Source organism: Schistocerca americana, unplaced genomic scaffold (genome assembly GCF_021461395.2).
Source record: "Schistocerca americana isolate TAMUIC-IGC-003095 unplaced genomic scaffold, iqSchAmer2.1 HiC_scaffold_272, whole genome shotgun sequence".
Taxonomy (NCBI): domain Eukaryota; kingdom Metazoa; phylum Arthropoda; class Insecta; order Orthoptera; family Acrididae; genus Schistocerca; species Schistocerca americana.
In genome coordinates this window covers 127,501-132,500 of record NW_025725986.1, presented here as the reverse complement: position 1 = coordinate 132,500, position 5,000 = coordinate 127,501, and the positions used below count along the sequence as shown (strand labels likewise).

Below are 5,000 nucleotides of genomic sequence, written 5' to 3'. Positions count from 1 at the left end.
ACAGTTTCGACTGGAACCGGATTAAACGTATACACGGCGCTGATTAGTAATAGATAGAGCCATCAGAATACAGATAATGTATACAACTGTCCGTATACATGCTGAAAGACTCTGCTCACAATCACAACCACACGTCAGCCACACACCCTTATCACGCACTACTCTCTGCCTGTAACACGCACACAGACAATATGTAAGCACCAGCATGGAACAACACCCAGTGCATCCTCTCCGCCACATTAGACAATCCACACTGTCATAACCAGACTGGGAGGTCCACTCAGAAAACAGAATATCCCACCCACCCGACAACCACCATTGCTCAGCCAAGCCACCAACACCCACACATGTCCTACACAGGGGTGCACCCAACATCACAATACTGCCTCCTCTCACAGCACACAAACAATGGCAGGAATGAAAGACACAGGTCTGCCACAAGCATGGAATGAGAGCGCCGCCTGTCATGAGCCAAAGGTGCATCCTGACGTGGCAAATCAGATGATGCCGCAGGCATCCACTTACTATAATCACAATCAACAAACCGGCCGCCCCGCCCCCCATTAAACCTTTCCTTACAACAATGTGTACCTTAACCTAACCTATATCGTACCGTAACCTAACCTATATCGTACCGTAACCTAACCTATATCGTACCGTAACCTAACCTATATCGTACCGTAACCTAACCTATATCGTACCGTAACCTAACCTATATCGTACCGTAACCTAACCTATATCGTACCGTAACCTAACCTATATCGTACCGTAACCTAACCTATATCGTACCGTAACCTAACCTATATCGTACCGTAACCTAACCTATATCGTACCGTAACCTAACCTATATCGTACCGTAACCTAACCTATATCGTACCGTAACCTAACCTATGTCGTACCGTAACCTAACCTATATCGTACCGTAACCTAACCTATGTCATACCGTAACCTAACCTATGTCGTACCGTAACCTAACCTATGTCGTACCGTAACCTAACCTATGTCGTACCGTAACCTAACCTATGTCGTACCGTAACCTAACCTATGTCGTACCGTAACCTAACCTATGTCGTACCGTAACCTAACCTATGTCGTACCGTAACCTAACCTATGTCGTACCGTAACCTAACCTATGTCGTACCGTAACCTAACCTATGTCGTACCGTAACCTAACCTATGTCGTACCGTAACCTAACCTATGTCGTACCGTAACCTAACCTATGTCGTACCGTAACCTAACCTATGTCGTACCGTAACCTAACCTATGTCGTACCGTAACCTAACCTATGTCGTACCGTAACCTAACCTATGTCGTACCGTAACCTAACCTATGTCGTACCGTAACCTAACCTATGTCGTACCTTAACCTAACCTATGTCGTACCTTAACCTAACCTATGTCGTACCTTAACCTAACCTATGTCGTACCTTAACCTAACCTGTATTGCGCCTTAACCTAACCTGTATTGCGCCTTAACCTAACCTGTATTGCGCCTTAACCTAACCTGTATTGCGCCTTAACCTAACCTGTATTGCGCCTTAACCTAACCTGTATTGCGCCTTAACCTAACCTGTATTGCGCCTTAACCTAACCTGTATTGCGCCTTAACCTAACCTGTATTGCGCCTTAACCTAACCTGTATTGCGCCTTAACCTAACCTGTATTGCGCCTTAACCTAACCTGTATTGCGCCTTAACCTAACCTGTATTGCGCCTTAACCTAACCTGTATTGCGCCTTAACCTAACCTGTATTGCGCCTTAACCTAACCTGTATTGCGCCTTAACCTAACCTGTATTGCGCCTTAACCTAACCTGTATTGCGCCTTAACCTAACCTGTATTGCGCCTTAACCTAACCTGTATTGCGCCTTAACCTAACCTGTATTGCGCCTTAACCTAACCTGTATTGCGCCTTAACCTAACCTGTATTGCGCCTTAACCTAACCTGTATTGCGCCTTAACCTAACCTGTATGGCGCCTTAACCTAACCTGTATTGCGCCTTAACGTAACCTATATTGCGCCTTAACGTAACCTATATTGCGCCTTAACCTAACCTATATTGCGCCTTAACGTAACCTATATTGCGCCTTAACGTAACCTATATTGCGCCTTAACCTAACCTATATTGCGCCTTAACCTAACCTATATTGCGCCTTAACCTAACCTATATTGCGCCTTAACCTAACCTATATTGCGCCTTAACCTAACCTATATTGCGCCTTAACCTAACCTATATTGCGCCTTAACGTAACCTATATTGCGCCTTAACCTAACCTATATTGCGCCTTAACCTAACCTATATTGCGCCTTAACCTAACCTATATTGCGCCTTAACGTAACCTATATTGCGCCTTAACGTAACCTATATTGCGCCTTAACCTAACCTATATTGCGCCTTAACCTAACCTATATTGCGCCTTAACCTAACCTATATTGCGCCTTAACCTAACCTATATTGCGCCTTAACGTAACCTATATTGCGCCTTAACGTAACCTATATTGCGCCTTAACGTAACCTATATTGCGCCTTAACGTAACCTATATTGCGCCTTAACGTAACCTATATTGCGCCTTAACGTAACCTATATTGCGCCTTAACGTAACCTATATTGCGCCTTAACCTAACCTATATTGCGCCTTAACGTAACCTATATTGCGCCTTAATGTAACCTATATTGCGCCTTAATGTAACCTATATTGCGCCTTAATGTAACCTATATTGCGCCTTAACGTAACCTACGTTGCGCCTTAACGTAACCTACGTTGCGCCTTAACGTAACCTACGTTGCGCCTTAACGTAACCTACGTTGCGCCTTAACGTAACCTACGTTGCGCCTTAACGTAACCTACGTTGCGCCGTAACGTAACCCACGTTGCGCCGTAACGCAACCCACGTTGCGCCGTAACGTAACCCACGTTGCGCCGTAACGTAACACACGTTGGGCCTTAACCCAACACACGTTGGGCCTTAACCCAACACACGTTGGGCCTTAACCCAACACACGTTGGGCCTTAACCCAACACACGTTGGGCCTTAACCCAACACACGTTGGGCCTTAACCCAACACACGTTGGGCCTTAACCCAACACACGTTGGGCCTTAACCCAACACACGTTGGGCCTTAACCCAACACACGTTGGGCCTTAACCCAACACACGTTGGGCCTTAACCTGCTCTGTAATTGTCATACGACGCGTTAAATTAGTGTAGTGTTGCCTAACTGCAACCCCCGCAATATAGTTTGCTACTCGCACTGCCCGGTCCCCAGTGTATCGCTTCATGTTAAACACCTTGCAGCTATACACTGTAATGTGGATGGCAGCAGGACGTACATGCTCAATGCCCTTTGCAGTTGTTCATTGGCATTTGCAGTTGTTCATTGGCATTTGCATGGCGAAGCACTTAGCCTACGCTGTGGTACGGCCTGTGTCAACTGTCCGCTGATGTTGTACGTCCAAATCACACACTGTACTGCACATTGGTCCTCATGTACTGAATGATACATCGTGGTACATGTGACCGTACAACGACTGCGCCAACAACGGCGAACCATGCGGTCCAAATGTTGTGCACTCAGCTACGTGTCGTCTCCCTATAAGAGCTGGATTGCAGTGTGGTATGCCCTGGATGGCGATCAGCATGAGCCGTCTGTTGATGTAGTGGCGCGTGTTGTCAGACGTAGTCGTCTCTTCTCACACACCGTGATAGCATGGTGCACTGCGTTCCACATCTGCGACATGCGACAGAGGCCGGTTGACAGTCGTTCGCGCAATGGACATCGCATACGTACGGGGGCCACCTTCCACGTGATCGCGAAGCGTGCACATGTTGTTGCGTGTATGTGGGCAGACATAGTGTGTCGTGACACCTGACACAGGCATGCAACAATCGTTGAATTTGCAAATGGCGATGGACGCCTACGTTTGCTGGTGACGTTACGCAAATGAACAACTGGTAAACCGTTGTGGTGCGGTTGTTCTCGCTAGAGGTGAATCAGTGATGGCGACGATCGGTTGAGCTACCAACCGGTTGTTCCAGCGATACCCACCATGCCCACGAACGTGAATGGCATCTGGGTGTGAAGCGATACGCGGCGGTGGCTGGGTGGGACCGTCCCCGGCCGGTGAGGGGGGGCCTCCCGGCGTGCTGGCCGCGCGGTGCGTGGGCGCACGCGCTACAGCCGGCTGGTGGGGGCGGCCAGTGGCAGGCGCGCCGGCCGACGGAGGCGGCAGGCGGCGCAGCTGCGCGCCGGCGCACCCTGCACGCGGCGCCGTGCGGCCAAAGTAGGTCCTCGCGGGCCCGGTGCGAAGCGCGGTGGACATCTGCAGTGTGCTGGTCCGATTGAGGACTGTGTGCGCTGAGGATGCGCCGCCGCCCGGCGCTCGGCGCCGCGACGCCGTCTGCTGCTCGGTCGCCTCTGCGGTTCTCGCAGGTGGTTTGTATCGCAGCTGTGCGGACGTGTTGGCGCGTGCGCTGTGCTGGGAGAGTTCGCTTCGGCACCCAAGTGGGGCTTTTGTCCTTCTGTGGCGCTGGCGTTGGAGCTGCCGGTCACCGTAGGTGGCGCGTGTTGTCTCCCGCCGGCAATGCCACGACAGCACGCTCCCGGGCCTCTGTCGGCAGCGGCAAGCTCAGTTGGGAGCACGGGTGGTCGCACCTAAAGCGTCTACTCGCCAAACTCCGGGCGATTGCGCCTCTCTCGAACCCGACCAAGTACTTAGGACGGCGCTGCGCGCCGCCGGGACCTGAGAGGGTTTCGAGGTGTATGGTGCAGGGGAGCTCAGCCTCCTCCTGTTTGCAGAATAATTGAGCGGACGCTTGCGTGTTCGCGCGGGCCCCCGGGACACACTCCCGGGCGGCCGGCTGCTCAGCTCTAGTTGACGCAGCTCCCTGGTTGATCCTGCCAGTAGTCATATGCTTGTCTCAAAGATTAAGCCATGCATGTCTCAGTACAAGCCGCATTAAGGTGAAACCGCGAATGGCTCATTAAATCAGTTATGGT

At 50.7% G+C, this 5,000-nt stretch overlaps 1 non-coding gene across 1 annotated transcript in view; it reads left to right on the top strand.

Moving 5' to 3' along the window:
• The first annotated feature begins 4,885 nt into the window (after positions 1-4,885).
• The window catches only part of LOC124578120, a 1,910-nt gene continuing 1,795 nt past the window's right edge, over positions 4,886-5,000 (top strand). The window contains exon 1 of the ribosomal RNA XR_006972665.1: positions 4,886-5,000. This exon is cut by the window's right edge and continues 1,795 nt beyond it. This is a non-coding gene — a ribosomal RNA (small subunit ribosomal RNA).